The sequence below is a fragment of the Idiotropiscis lumnitzeri genome, chromosome 1 (genome assembly GCF_059441095.1).
Source record: "Idiotropiscis lumnitzeri isolate Australia: NSW breed Sydney's pygmy pipehorse chromosome 1, RoL_Ilum_1.0, whole genome shotgun sequence".
NCBI lineage: Eukaryota > Metazoa > Chordata > Actinopteri > Syngnathiformes > Syngnathidae > Idiotropiscis > Idiotropiscis lumnitzeri.
Genome location: NC_142391.1, coordinates 35,861,520 through 35,877,986, shown reverse-complemented (window position 1 = coordinate 35,877,986; position 16,467 = coordinate 35,861,520). Strand labels below are relative to the sequence as shown.

At 41.6% G+C, this 16,467-nt stretch overlaps 1 protein-coding gene and 1 long non-coding RNA gene across 2 annotated transcripts in view; one reads left to right on the top strand and one right to left on the bottom strand.

Moving 5' to 3' along the window:
• Positions 1–16,467, top strand: part of adgra2 (adhesion G protein-coupled receptor A2) — a 40,163-nt gene that overhangs the window by 2,546 nt on the left and 21,150 nt on the right. The window lies entirely within an intron of this gene.
• On the bottom strand, positions 11,031–16,093 carry LOC148344463 (uncharacterized). Its single transcript, XR_015846090.1, has 3 exons — positions 16,017–16,093; positions 15,151–15,414; positions 11,031–11,110 (listed from the first exon to the last, which is right to left on the bottom strand). It is a non-coding gene; the product is annotated as an uncharacterized LOC148344463 (long non-coding RNA).

The window sequence follows — 16,467 nt, the reverse complement described above, 5'->3', positions numbered from 1 at the left end:
CTCTGCACACGACAGAAACACTGTCGTGCACACCTCTTAAATGCTCACTGCTGTAACAGAAATTATCCAATTGGATTTCAGTATAATTTACAAAAGGATTTTAGTAATACGTTTGAGTGCATTGCAATTGCATGTGTGTGTGTGTGTGTGTATGGGGTGGTATTTCAGTAGTGTATAGAAGAGCATTTCAGGTGTGTGAGTTCGAGAGCATTTCAATAGGTGCAAGAGTGTGAATGTTTTTCAGTAGTGTATGAGTGAAAAAAAATCCAAAGTGTAAATGAGAACATTTCAGTAGTGTGTTTGAGTATTTCAGTAGTTTATATGAGGGAAATAATATTCGGCAGTTACTATGAGAGCATTTCAGTCATCTGCATGAGAGTGTTTCAGTAGTGCATTTGAGTGAAATAATGTTCTGTAGATTCTATGAGAGCATTTCAGAAGTGTGTATGAGTGTGTTTCAGTGGTGAGTGGGTGAAAAAAATCTGTTGTGTGTCTGGGAGCGTTTCAGGAGTGTGTATGAGAGGAGGAAAATCAGTAGTGAATGAGACTGTTTCAATAGAGTATATTAGTTGAAAAAAATATATAGTATTGTGTAAGATATTTCAGAAGTGTGTACGAGACACAATTTATATAATATATATATATATATATATATATATATATATATATATATATATAATGTGTATGACATCATATGGAAAGCGCTTTGTTGCAACTCATGTTGTTGTGCAATGCGCTATATAAATAAAGTTGTATTGATTTGTATTTATAATAATCAGTAGCGTGTACGAGAACAATTCGGTCGTGAGCATGAAAGCATTTCAAGATGGTGCATGCGAGTATTTTAGTTGTGTACATGACAGCGCTTCAATGGTGGGTATATAAGAGGCAAATCCAGAATTATGCCTCTCACAGCTCCTTCGAGAAAGTGCTGCACATTCAGTGAGCTTGTGTGATGGCCACGCTCCAATGAGCTTTCGTGACATTTGGTCCAGATGTGGAATGTGAGATCCTGCGTCCATATTCATGTTATTCCTGACATTCCTGGATCTGCTCAGAGTAATGCGGAGAGTATTCCAGGTGCGGCGGGAGAGCACTGTGTCGCTCCCTCCCCGCATCAGCCCTCTCTCCTGGGGATCTCCTCCGAGCTGAACAGGCACGGGGCCGCAGGACTCAGCAGGTCCAGAGGCTTCCGGGGCCAGCTTCTACGTGTAACACACAACAGCTGGCCCCTGTGAACATTCCAGCTGAGGCCCCTCACCCTCTTGGGAAATCCCAATGTGGATTTGTTTATTAAAACTATTTGTTCGCTGTTTGTTTTCTTTGCCAGCCGTAAAGGAGCAATATTTTCACCACCTCCTTTTGGCTTCACCTTGCCTCTGCTACTTGAAATGCTTGAACATGTTGAAAGACATCCTCCCGTCTTCCTATAAACTCTTATCACTGCTTTAATGATGCATTATACAAGTCATCTGTCGCACTTTCCCTCTTTTTCTTTATCTCCAGCTCCCCGGTTCTCTCCCTTTCCCACCCCTTTATCACAGGCTCATCCACACGCAGTAACTCTTAACCTAAATATTTAGGCGTCTTGGTAGGAAACTGCCATGTCCAAACTCCTTCCAGATGTGAGCCTGCGCAGGCTTGTGTTTAGGTCTAATTATGCACGGCTGCAGAGGAGCTGCTTCTCTGGGGGAGGAGGCGAGACGGAGGCAGATCAGCGGAGTGAAAAGTGCATTTATTCAGCACAGTCTGAGGACAAATGATGGACGGTGCACATGCAAGATAGAAGTGGAGAAAGTGCAACATGAGGTGGAGAAAAGGAGAGAGGACGGCGGAGGAAGGAGAGAAGTTTGGCTGGTTCTTCAGAGGGATGTGTCTCTGGAGACTCCAAATCCCTGCACCCCCTGACAAACAGCAAGAAAGAGGGCTCTTCAGTGTAGCATATATTTTCTCCACGACTTTGTTATTATTAGCCTTTAAGCGTGAAGGAGGGGTGAAAAAAAGAACTTGAAGATGGATACACAACGTATGCATTTTCAAATGAAACACATCTGTTCCTTCTATAGTTGAGTTCTCAAAATTAAACACCACTGACCTTTTTGCTGTAGTCTTCTTATAATATATATATATATATATATATATATATATATATATATATATATATAAGTATAGTTAAGTTCCTCACGTTAGTATTTACCTTTCTGTCCTATTGCGTTGATATTCTGATAAATTAAATACAGACTGAGTGGCAGTCAAGCAGAGATGTGGTACTCGAGTCATGCGACTTGACTCGAGACTCACTCGAGTTGTTCTTTTTAGGGCTTATGCCAAAAACGTGGGAATTATTTGACTTGACTTTGGACTTGGTGCCTTACTGATTCGACTTGACGTAGACTTGAACTACGACTCAACAAGTTATCTATAAGTGGACATCTTCATTTTAACACAGTTTGCCTTTTTAGGAAAGGAAGACACGAAAATAACTCAAAATGGACGTTTTGTTTCATTCGTGCCAACCTGGCAACCCAGTCATTGTGGTGCACTTGCTGATGGGAAGTGGCTACACTGAACACCAACACCGATGGAGGGAGTCCCGAGGATGATTAAATTTGGATTCATGGATTATGTCGACGTTTACAAAAAGAGGATCGCAAAATGCATGGTTTGTGGCTCAAAGATCTAAGACACAACAGCTACATCATCAAACTTCATTCGTCACTACAAAAGCAACCAAGACAGCTAATACAATTTTATTGCTAACACACAATTTTGCCAGCAATACAAGTCAGTTTTTGACCACTAAAAATTATGTAATTGTGGACAGCTAAGTAACGTAACTGAAAACTGTATAAGTGGTTGCTGATGAGGTAACACAAAAATTTTGCTGTGGCTCGACTTGAGACTGACTTGCTTGATTTTTTTCCAAAGTAACTTGGGACTTGCTTGAGACTTGAAGGTTACGACTCAAGACTTGCACATCAGTGATTTACTCACACCTCTGCAGTCAAGTCAGTCTGACTCATACCGGGTCCTGTTTTTATTCGGACTGCAGATCTGGTTTTGGATTTGTGTTCAAAGTAGGGATTAGATTATTCAGTAATGTGGGCAGCCGTTGGTTTAGTCGTGCGCAGGCTGCCATTTATTTATTAAAGGAGAATTCAAAAGTGTTCTTTACAATAACATATTCTATGTGGCCCAGGCAATGAGCATCACGGCTCACCTGTTTTCTTGCTTTGGTCATGTGACGTTCACAAGATGGGCCCTTAGGCACTGTGATGTCATTTTTAGTACAGCAAGTGACAGTACAAGTCTAAATGTCCTCTAAAATGGGTGCCATTTTCCGCTTAATTCATATTCCACAAACATGATATTAATCAGAATACCATTTAGACCAGTTGGTGCGCATAGAACATAATATTGTAAAGTGACTTGACTTCCCCTTTAAGGCCCTCCTGATAGAAACTGCATAATGTGTCGAGAAAAGACGTATGAAAGCCATCGGTAATTACTTGCCATGATTCCAATTTACGTGTGATCGACTGGTGATCAGTTGAGTGTGCTGTGCCTCAAACATTAATAATGAGTACGGGAAAGAAAGAGTGGAAGTCACCTTGTGTCTTATTGCGCGTGCTTGTTGTCCTTCTGTCATCATTGTTCCGACTGTTGGTGTCGGCCCGGTGGGTGTCAACCCCAATTAGAGGACACACATGCTGTGAGGTCAACATGGTCATCCTTGGCTGATGCCCCCCTCACCCAGGACAGCTGCAGCACAAGGTTGCTGTTACGCATAAGACTGGCAATGTCGTTGGTTCTACAGTGTAATAAGTGAAGAGATTAGGTTTAAGCATTTTAGCCTTCTTGAAATTCATACAAGTGTAAACGTGGTTAATGGTAAAGCTTTGAAAACAACAAAATGTGTGTTCAACTCCTTTGATTACAAGTAGAGAAGGAGAATGATTTCAATTTTCATGACTTACAGTACATTCTGTTCTTCTTTTGTCATTTCTGGACTAAATATAAAGCTGTATTGTCCTGAGCAGCAATGACAGAGGTGCATTTCGCGACACGTTCCGTTTTTGGGTCGGTTTCGATTTTCTCCTGTTTGATTCAAGCTCATTTGTTTCCTCTCTGTTGGAATTTGTAAAACGTCTTAAATAAAATCACACAAAGGGAAAAGGAGGATTATTTAATGTGCAAGTCAATCGTTTCACAATAAGACTTGATATCCAGCATGAGGAAATGCATAACTTGACTCAGAGTTGACTTGAGAATTTTATATTGAATAACTTTCTATGTTTTTCTCATACTACTTGAATAAGCAGCACCTGTGTGTTATTACTTACATCTGTTGGCTTCTGTTCACTCAAAGCCAACTCAACTGTCAGAACGTTTGATCGGCTAGGTGAGTATCACTCTGAGCCCTTCAGCTATCATTTCTTCGTATGAGCCCTGTTGTTGAACTCGAGCTCGTGGCCCAATGCAGTCGGCCCGCAAAGAGCTTGCAGATGTGTCCGAGCACGCGAGCGAGTGTCCAGACGGGAGTACGTGCACGTCAATGAGTTGTCCCAAACAGTCGTCTTATCAGCGGGGAGGATCCCAATAGCGGGAGGAGCGGCGGGCTGAGGCATTCCTGCCTCACTGCAGTTTATTTATGTGAGGGGGAAAGGTGTTGAGAGGAGGGGGCACTCCTCCACACATGTGAGCTGGGGCAGCGGTCAGCAATAAATCAAAAAAGCAAACAAAGGCCTGACATTGGATACTCGGAGCTTACGGCCCATTAGAGCACCTGCCAATGCGACACAGAGGTTGGATATTATAATGCCCTTGTAGGTCAAGGTAATGTGACCCCATCACCCCCAACATAGATGTGCACCTCCAGTGCTGTGCCATATCTTGACCATGAATTCACTTAACACTTCATGTTGATTAAAACGCTGTGGTGTTTCCAAGCCTTGGCAAGAACACAAAGATGTGTTGTAGTCGTCTCAAGTGGCTCGGTTGTTGTTTTAGTTTTTCCTTTCGCCCCAGACTCTTCTTATCTTACTCCAAATATGCCTGACTTTGACGTTTCCTTGCCAGTGCTAACTTCCCTCTCCCTGTTTTTGACCACAGCGGCCCCTGAATTTCCCGTTCTGGCTCTGCAAACACATGGATACAGACACATGGACATAATGGGTGTCTATATTGGGAATGCCTGTGGCTATATTGTGTGTGCGTGTGTGTGTGTGATATGCATGACAATGGTGCATTCATCTGCTGTTACAATAACATATGTCTGCGTGCTTCCTTTTTACAATTTGTTTCAACACAATCCTGGTCATTCACATCAATAGCACGTCAAACAATTTATCAGATATTAATAACACGTAATTGCATTTAATGCATTCATTTGGGTCTTTTGGCGCCACAGCATATAACCTTGGGGAAAAAAACACAGCGAACATATAAATGATTTATTTTTGGAAACTAACAAAGAGCTATTGTAGAGGAATTTAATGTGCAGTGAGATCACCACTTTTCTTTCGGCGAGTTTGGCTACATTTTGCACATTGAAAGCTGTGTGTGAGCCAATGGTCTCATTAATTACAACGGCGGAGTTTCAAAGAGATTAAGGGAAAATAAATATCTCGCTACGGTCATCCAATTAAAAGAAAATTGCTGGAAAAAGAAAACATACATTGTTTAAGCACCTCCTTAATCATAAATAGCTACATTACAATTTTTTTGAAAGATCTGATTGCATGAAAATCAACATCGCAATCTACGGTGTTTTTTTTTCTCTCATTTGTCATTTGCGACGTTTTAAAATCCCATGAAAATGAACACCTCTCACAATTACTCTTTCAGCAGCATGGTGGTCAAGAGGTTTGCATTGGGCTGTTTGCATGTTCCCACGCACGCACGTTTTTCTTATGACTTTCTTCCACTGACCAAAAACATGAGTGTAACGTTAAAACTGGCTGCAGCCCTTTATTGGACCATTATTGCCGTCATTGAAAATCAATCATTATAGCACTTAACTAGTTGTTTTTTTTTTTTAAACACATGTAACATTTTCACTGTTTCATTATATTTATAATGCGGTGTAATTCCATTATATTTATCCATCCATCCATTTTCTATAGCGCTTGTCCTCATTAGGGTAGTGGGTGAGCTGGAGCTGATCCCAACTGACTTTGGGGGGAGATGCGCGGTTTCAGTGCAACATTGTAATTAAATATAAGAAAATATCCACATTTGGATTAAAATATAATGAAAGTAAATGAGGTTAGAATTGTGAATTTCCAGTTACCCCATTGAGGGTTGGAAATGAATGACTCAATCAGTCAAAGTGATGAAGTTGTTGTGGGGTTTCAATACTTTGATTTGGGTCTTTGCTGTCTCGTTGTGCTAATCACAGATTCTCAAAACAATACCCCAGGCACAGTGCGGTCACAAATGCTTCATAGAGAAAGTGGGATAAAATTGCTCCACTCTTTTGTGCATGCAAAATTTCCCAGCAGGAGCTTTTGCTCAGGAGCAGAAAACAGAGGCTGGTTATGCGACCAAACAATGAGACAATGTGCGTCCAGGCATCCACCACATTGATTCAAGCCACTAAATTCACCAATTTGCCTCATTAGAGGTGTAAAAACACTTAACACTGCGGCTAAGATGACTATTGCATTCGTGCAAGGCACCCATAAACATTCCCCGCTTTGGACTTTTGATCACTTTTCAACTGTTAATATTCGCAGCAGCTATTTTGTTGAGGCCTCACTGTTTGGCCATCTTTGGTAAAATGCCCGATGCACAGATTGTCTAATACGACCAATGCCAAGTGGAAGACCTTCCGCTGTGTATGTGCTGTGTGTTTGCGCGCATGTGGGTTCATCCATCGGCTCGGCTGTACACTCACTGACACACACACGCTCCTGTGGAAAGGGCGTGCATGGCCGCAGCTCTCAAAATATCCGTTTGGTCCTCCCCACCTTAATTAGAGATGTTTCTAAAACCCTGATTTTAATTTTAGACCAGTAGCATTTGGACCACTCACGAGCACACACTCACATACCCTTTCCGAGTTAAAATTGCACACTTTCCATATTTATACATTTGATAGGTCACACATAACTCTAAATCTACAGACCACAAACCACAACGCCTCGCTGCCTATAGCGCCGTCTGCTAAGCCGAGCACAATGCAGCGCGCTTTATAATAAATGGGTGCACATATCAAATTCAGGCGCGCTTAGCGGGCCTCGAGGTTACACTAGGAAAGTCAAACGCAAGTGGACTATAACAGATTAAAAAGTATCCGCACCGTTAGCTCTCAGATCCTCAGCAATATTGAATTGGTTCTCAAATAAACAAGATGACATTTTTAGATTTGTTTTTTTTTATATGTTTTTGCAACAGCTCCACCTTGGCTAAGTTTTTTTTTTCTTTTTAGTCTACTTTTAAAGTTAGTCAATTTTTCCACTTCAGGATGCAAGTCAATAATCTCTTCCACTCCTCAATGCGGTCTCTCAGAAGACTGACTCACTCGATCACCAGTCCACAAAGACAAAAAATATTTTGCGTGCAATTACATGGCTGCTCCTTCCCATGACAAGTACTAAACGAACCTTGTAGTCAGGCAGTGTTCTCTGGTGGTTGCGACAAGCCCGCCGGTGGCACACAGACAATGAGGACATTCAAATCTTGACATGCATTTGCCGCGAAAGTGCCTGTTGTGCTCAAGGGCATTTAGTCTTTCTATTGCATTGAGTACAGTGACTCTCAGAGGATGAGCTCGGGGTTGAAGGGGGCTACCAGGACCACGGGCTCAGGTTGTATTTTTACAACAAAGGGTTGAGCAATTTGGACGTACCCGGGCGCTGAATAGTGGAGCGCAGTCTGAAGGCCTCTTCAAAGGTACTTATTGCAACAAAGATGACACAGCCACCTCCCAGCCTCAGAGATCCCCTCCTTGTGCTAACACTCAGTCCGTCCTGCAAAAGTCCAAAAGAGAAATGAGGATTCAACTGACACAGTTTTGCGCGTTCTGTAAACAATTATTGTAAACATCATCGAATGAGATGATAACAATTCCATTTATTTTGAGATTAGCATCACGTAAGGCATAGCCTTTGGCAGTAAAAGCAATTATATTGTGCTGGCTTGGCACAAACATGCCAGTGTGTTATTTATATACATTTTTTTCTACTCCAACTCACACAGTTTCCCCAAATGACAATTTACTAAGGCAAAACTATAATCATCAAAAAGCCACACAGTGTCTGGCCAAACCTCAGACATCAGAGGCAAAATTTAACATGTTATCTTCCATCGAAATTCAATAGCAGATTGCTTTTTGTCTTTGAGTCGCATACCAATGAGCATGCACTAGTGACAAACTGCAGTGAAAAAAATTAAAAAATAATGTCATCTTATTATCTCGCTCTCTTGCTATGCATGAATCAAATATTGCATTACGGATGTGATATTTTTAGTGCAACCCCCGATCCCCCTGAAGTCATCATGCATGATGTCAGTGTACATCACCATAGCTGAGTTGAGTTCATCGCTGGTATTTTGCTTTTTCATTGGCTTTTGTAAGACCATTTTGGAGAATAATATCTGCATTATCACTTGCATATCATTTGTTTTGCAAATACAAATCTGCACATGACTCATCTTCATATTATGTCCTTACCATTAAGTATTTAAATATTATTATTATTATTACTTATTTTTACATGTTTTATTATAAACCTCTTTTTATGCTTGCGTTTTACAATTGGATAACGTCTACTTTTGAAAATTCTTCAAGGTGGTAGTTTGGCCCAAGAATTAATTATAAATTGCACTCTTAATAAATATAAATATAAATATAAATATAAATATAAAAATAAATAGGGCGGCACGGTGGCCGACTGGTTAGCACGATGGCCTCACAGTGAGAGACAGCATCGGGCGTGGGTTCAATCCCAGCTCCGGCCATCCTGTGTGGAGTTTGCATGTTCTCCCCGTACTTGCGTGGGTTTCCTCCGGGTACTCCGGTTTTCTCCCACATTCCAAAAACATGCATGGCAGGCCGATTGAACACTCTAAATTGTCCCTAGGTATGAGTGTGAGCGCGGATGCTTGTTCGTCTCTGTGTACCCTGCAATTGGCTGTCCCCCGCCTAATGCCTGAAGATAGCTGGGGTAGGCTCCAGCACCCCCCGCGACCCTAGTGAGGAGAAGCGGTACAGATGATGGATGGATGGATAAATATAAATATAAAAAATATAAAATAGTGTGGGTGTAGGGTCCAAAAGGGACCGAGCCAATCCAACCCTGGTATAAGTAACCAAGCAGGGTTTTCTAACCCTTACATATTAATATACTGGGTTCAGAATTTGACCCAGTATGTTGGGTCAAGTTTTGTATCAATAAGGGACAAAAACTACCCATACTGATGATTTAATGCTACCAAGAAATGGGTTAAAATGTTATCAATAGAGCTATGGTTAAAAATAAAACTCATCACCCACACATTCACATATTTCTGGATTTTTTTTCCAAAAACATTTAACCCAACCTTGGGTAAAAGTAACCCAATCTGCTCAAAAGCCACAGTTACACAGCAAGTGGGTTAGGAAAACAATGCAACAGTTTTCATCGACCAACATCCTAAAATGGATCGTGTTTGGCCTCGATGTCCTTCATAACTCAATTCAACTCAACTCAGCTCAACTCTACTTTGTACTAAATTCTACAATGTTTATCTCCAGCAAAATGTATTTCAGTAATGATTTTTCGTATCCAACAAACACACAGCATTGGATCCATCTTTGGTTTGGCAGCCCTGTGTTGTTGATCCACCATGTCTGTCCTCATTACTCTGAGCGCAAAGAGTGTGATGTATACCTATTTATAAAGCAAAGTGTCTCTTTTTCATCTGCACTTGAAATAAGACGGGAGGAGAAGAAAAGCAGTAAAAACACGCACAGCTCGTCGTAGAATGTTCTGAGCCATAATATACACAAATCAAAGTAGTCACGCGATGCAGGCCTGTATCGCTATCACCAGACCTGAATCACCTCTTGGGAAACTTCTCTTATTTACAAGAAGAGCATAAGCACGACTGAAACACAGAGGCTGTTGTGCATCATGGAGTCAGTGTGCTAATTAAAACAAGTTTAATTCAGCCACGAGGCTCTCATGGAAAATCACTCTCATTATCTGGCTCCCATTGGTCTCCCAATTCAGGCTGCTTTTACGGCTCTTTCAAGGGTTTCGCTCTTTCACCTCACGTGTGGTCCTCCAGTGTAAAGACTAAATCTGGAGTTAAATGGTGTTTACATAGTGGCCCACTGGCTTGTTTTGACACTCTTTATTAGGCCAACGCTGCGCCACTTTGTCTCTGCTGAAATAACTCTCGGTGTGCAGTGTTTAAGTGTCATTATCTTCATGCTTTATCACCATATCTCATTTTAGCGTGGACATTTCATCCATCTACTTTCTGTAGTGCTTATTCTCTTTAGGGAGGACGTGGAACCTAGAGCTGACCTAGAGCGAGAAGCGTAGACTGGAAAAATGCACAAATAACCAATTGAGTCTTCAATTAACCTAGCTTTGAATTTTTGAAGCTGAGACTTGAAACTACAACCTCTCAACTGCAAAGTAGACGTGCTAACCGCTACAGCATTTGTGCTGCCTTCAGAACCCACTTTTCCCTCACAAACCCCCCCCCCCTAAAAATGTATTCTCATTGAGCCCTTCAGCTGCACAGCATCTTTGAACAAAGTACAGTGCAGCATGTCAAAATATTTAAGGGCCACACAGGCCTATTGGAGTACACACTTTAGACTCTAATGCATCTCATTCATGTCCTGGAACAAATAGCAAACCGGGATGGACCATTTCCTGTATATGTATTGTATTCTAAATACTAAAAAGATGGATAACTCTGTCACCAAACCTGTAGTGGCAGCAAGGAGGAGACCATCTTGTGTTTGGCTTTTCGACCTTCTGCTTGTGGTTTGGACGGGACACGCTTCTGCATTAGGTTGTGATCTGGAGAGCTGCTGCTGCTGATGTTGCTGCTGTGCACTACACTTAGCAACTCCACCATACACGCAATGACCCACAACCAAAAGCAGCTGTGGGGGAAAAAAAATTGAAAGGCAGCTGTAGTGCATGCTTCTGACAGGTATACACATACGCAGGGGTGTGCAGCGTTGACCACATGTGGAACTGAACCATGCAATAGAATAAATCTGTCTCTTAGGACCTGGCTTTGAGAAACAGACTCAGTGACGTAGAGAAAATCCAATCCTTAGATAAACAATATTGTGCAAAAGTCTTGCTGTTTTAGAAATGTAATATGGACCCTATACTGTATATATGAGATGTCAGGCAGTTAAGCACAAGCCAAACTTTTAACAAATGCTTGGAAATACGGAAGCAGAATATTTTCTGTTTGTTAGCTGAACCCACGCTGCCTGCTTGGAAGTCAGGCGAGTGAACCACTACGTGATTAGTTACTCATAATAATTAGAATTAGAATTAATCGAATAAATACAGACTAATATTTTTCACTATTCAATCACACTTTTTCTGATTTTGGTGACATTTGCTTTCCAATGGACTGTGACGGAATAAAAATGTATTTTTCTATGCATTTTTTTTTGCATATAAGTCACTACAGTTTCACTTAATTGTACTTAAGAACTGTTGAACTTTGTAGCTTAATTGAGAATTCTGAAATTTCTAATGGTAGCATCGCAAAAATTCTGTACGGGTTTAAGGGTGGAAAGTCAAAATGTGTGACCGATCCTGTTCTCCATTTTAACCGTGACATGGCCTCGGTGGCTCGAGCTTTTTGATCTCATGTGCATTTTGTGTAAATGGATTAGAAGAGGTCATTGAATGAGACTCTCGAGACAGACATGAAGCCTCACTCGTCACGTAAATGACATGGACTCAATTAGCATACAGCGCCTCAATTTGTAAGTGAATCAAAGATGCTAAATGCAGCGCTGAGATGGTCTGGACTGAGTTAAAACGTCTCTCGGCCATGTGTCGTATAGCTAATTCGATTAATGTCTCCATGTGACGATCTGTCTCAAAGCCTCATTTGACTCACCACAAGGCAGACCTTCTGAGGACATTTCTTCTATAGCTGTGCTTACCTTGTTTGGCCTTTTGTGTGTCAGCGGCCACCTGCCCGCACACACTGCTCCGATCCGTCTGCCTAATAGCCGTCCGGGAAGTGCTCTCTCTCCTAGGCCTGACCCTGGAAGTCGGCTTCTGAATAAACAGCTAATTGGCTGGGTTTCCTGTTTAGCCTAATGGGAACGCGGACTATTTCTGTCTGTTTACAGAGGTCGGCCGCTCTCTTTCTCAGAGTAGCTCACTCTTCATTGTTTATGAGAGAACAATGTCCTCAATGTAGCTAAACATCACACACATGCATCACACACAAGGGTGCAAAGTCTGGAAGTGCTCAAAAATTCTGGAAATCTGCGACTTGTGATGTCTGTGGAGAGTTTCACATAACTCATTTTTGTGGTCTTTGCTTATTTGTGAATGTCAGCCCTAAAGGAGATTTAATAGTATTTGCTGGACTCAAATAAATGCAAGTTCCACATGTCCTCAACACACACATATATATTATACATATATATATATATATATATATATATATATTATACAGGCATGGCTTCACCATATTTTCTCTCCAGGTGCTAAAAGTTGGCTTGACTGATGCATTTGGCTGAGAAAAATAATTTATAAATAAGTTTTACATCCATCCATATAATATCCATATCAAATAAAATGCAGAAGTGTCTTAACTGGGGCTGCACATATTACTGACGGGGCTATAACCACCCTCCCCCTAGTCCTGATATAGTGCATGGTATAAAATGTAACCCTATTCAACAGTTAAAAGCATATTTTCTTGTAGATGATAGAGCACTACAAAAGGTAAACATGTGCGTATTGAGCCAAACATATGGTCAGTCCTCTGACTAGTTTTTTTTTTTTTTCTTTTTGGTTTCACAATAAGCTGAGTCAAAGAGGAGTAACCTGTATTTTAACTGTCTGCATTGAATTAAATGGCGTGTTCCTTCCCCAGATGGGACTTTCTCCTCGTCTATCTGTTTTGAATTATTCCGTCAGTTCCGGATGTCTATAGCTTTCATCTCGGGGCTGCTTTCTGTTATAGCAATGATACTGTGCCCAAAGTCAAGTGAGAGACCTTATGTGTTGGGAGTCAGAGGTTCATGCGTCATTCATCCGCACTAAAATGTCATTCACTCGGTTTCTCTTTTGATTGACTCTGAATGACTCTGAACAACCTGTCCTTTGTGTCATGGGTCGCAGTTGCACCTGTGCTGTGCATTTCCCAGCTAAAGGCTTGATGCAAAAATTATGAGGATTCACGCAAGTATTGCTCAGGGCGACACGGTGGGGGAATGGTTAGCACGGTGGCCTCACAGTTCAGAGGTGCAGGGTTTGATTCTGGCCTTCCTCTGGCGGAATTTGCACGCGACCCTCGCAAGAACGAAGCGGCTCAGATAATGGATGGATGGACTATCGAACAGATTGGCAACCTTCCAGTTAAAGGTTTAGCTACTGGTGGCTTGACTGCATACATACACAGAATGGAGTATCCACGTTGACATCCATCCATCCATTTTTTTCATGTTGTATCAGGGTCATGAGGGTTAAAGGTGTGCTAGAGCCGGTCCTTTCTGACGTTGGGCTAAATTGGTCACCAGCCAATCACAGCCCACACTTAACAGTTTTAATTGAATGTGAAGCAAACAAAATCACAAATTGTATAAGCATAATGTTTTACTTTTGCAAATGAAGTATGTCGGAGCTGCAGATACTGTCTGGACTGATGCATAGCGACACATGTTCACAATCAGTTTTTGTCCCCCCAAGTGAAGGTTATAAACACTGTTGCCAAACATAATAAAAGTCTTTCACTTTTGCATGCCTTAAATCAGCATTGCTGAAAGTGCTTGAAAAGCACCACCACACTTTAAAGAAATCATTCATACATGTTGTTATCAGTAATCATTTCTGCAACACTTATATGGTGGTAAAAGAAGATAATTGCAGGAAGACGTTGACAAGCAAAAATGGTTTTGCTTACAAGTTGCCTTTCTTTTCTTCCTGAAGGAGTTTTTGTGGAAGGGAAGAAGTGAGCATTGGCCAGTTTGTTCCAGTAAACCATAGCGGGATGATTTAATCAGGTCATTAACTGACTTGGAAGGCGTGGAGCTGAAGTCAGTGTTTTTATTGATGTAGCAGGAAACATGTTGGGGGGGTTCACAGACTGTTCACAGCCAGCCCCCCTTTAAAAGTGCACCCATGCCTCGACTGTCTCGATTAAGGCACATTTAATGTCGCCAACACCCCATTAATCATCACGTGGTATGCAGGAAAATGTTGTGAAACCGGGAAGGTGCATGTGTTAATGCTGGCGTTAGCATCTGCCTCCTGTGGTGAGACACCACTAGGCAGCGTACTGAGCTGTAAACCCAAAAAACTGTCAACAAGCTTGTGTGCAACTATGTGAACTAAAATATCACTCAGTCAATGTTGAATTATTGACAAAAAAGAAAAAGAAAAACATGGAGTATATTCGTTTTCATCAGTCGCACTCGCAGCACATCTTGGCAAGTAGCTGTTTCGACAATGACAAGTGTAAAAGACACTCATTTCAAGCAGCAATCAATACGTCTCGACTGCAGTCCAGCCAGTTTGCGCCTTAAACCGTGAACCAGAGCAAATGTACGTGACATAAGTAAACACAAACGACACATCTAACTCAATAACAAACATCATAATGTGATAGTTACGGATGATGACCAAACCATGTTTAACTCTGCGGAGAGAGGAAGCTTAAAAATGTGACTCAACCTTCAAAAAGAGAAAACACATTCCTCTGTGGCGGTACAGGTTTTTTTTGGGGTGCTTTCTCAGGGACAGACTTGCCAAGGTTGACCACCGAAAGGGAAAAAAAATAATAATAATAAGGAGCAATGCTTTTGTGTCTGTTTGGTTTGATCTGTAGTTCAGTCAACTCAATAAGCTTCACATATAATCAAAAGTACAACATTGGTAAGAGTTTGAATGACCTTAATCATAGGTATGTAAAAAAAACTAAATCTTTTTTTTTAACCTTGATTCAAAAGCAAGCAGGTGGCACGATGGTTGCCTGGTTAGCGCCATGGCCTCACAGTTTGATTCCGGCTCCGGCCTTCCTGTGTGGAGTTTGCATGTTCTCCCCGTGCCTGTGTGGGTTTCCTCCGGGTACTGCGGTTTCCTCACACATTCCAAAAACATGCATCTTTGTGTGCCCTGCGATTGGCTGGCAACCAGTTCAGGGTGCCCCCCGCCTACTGCAGGAAGATAGCTCCAATCGGCTCCAGCACCCCCTGCGACCCTAGTGAGGAGAAGCAGTACAGATAATGGATGGATATATTTGGGGCTGACTTCACATCTGTTGGCAGTTTATTCCATTTACTTGCAGCATGGCAGATAAATACTGCTTCACCATGTTTGCTTTTAACTCTGCGAATTAAAATCTTCAGTAATCGTGCATGTTTGTGTTATATGTTTATTTGTTTGCTTATTTTATTGAAAATATCAACACGTAACAGAAGATGTATTATGTATGTTATGTGGGCAGAAGAATTTAGAAACCAATGCATGTATGGGTTGAACGTGCCCAGAAAGCACATGCCTAAGGTTCCAGAATGACTGACTCCTTAAAAGAGAGGACATTAAGTAGCTTCATTCACATTTCAAGCCACATTTTTATCAGTTTGTAACTAATTTGTGATCATCATGTGCCACAAAGTTTTTTAGAAGTTGGCACTTTTGCACTTGGTAGCGTGATATCAAATTACAGTGACATGAAAAAGGTGCCACATAAAGGCCCGATTCTTGGCGAAACGTGGTCTGTCAAATTCCTACACAAAAATGAGGATGTGCCAATGCGTTCGCTACAAAAAACAGAGCCCATTATTTTTTTTTCTTGCCTACCTTAATGAAGCCAAAGCAAACATCCTGTTTATATTGCCCGCCCACATTTCCTCCCTTCAGCACTATAAGAGTGTCACGTAAGTCACATCGCCTGCCACTTGGTCTTCACTCTCACATTGTGACGAGTGAAGAGCCTTGTTGACTCTAAATGTCTATTTCCCATGATCCCTTGTCATTTATCTCAGCCTCACTTCCAGTGTGTCTGTGCAGTGATAAGACTACCGTGCAGAGGGTAGCGAGCGAGGGAAAAGGCCTAACAGAGCCTGTGTCGCCATGTGCTTGATGCGGACAGACTTCCGTTTGATGTACAAAATGCATGCAAAATGATGATCAAGATTAACAATCCGCTTAAAATCTTGATGTTCGTTTCGATCTTTAATTGGAACCATCTAGTGTGCTGTCTAGCCAGGGGAGTGTTACATGTGACTGTTGCAACAAGTACAGTCACTAG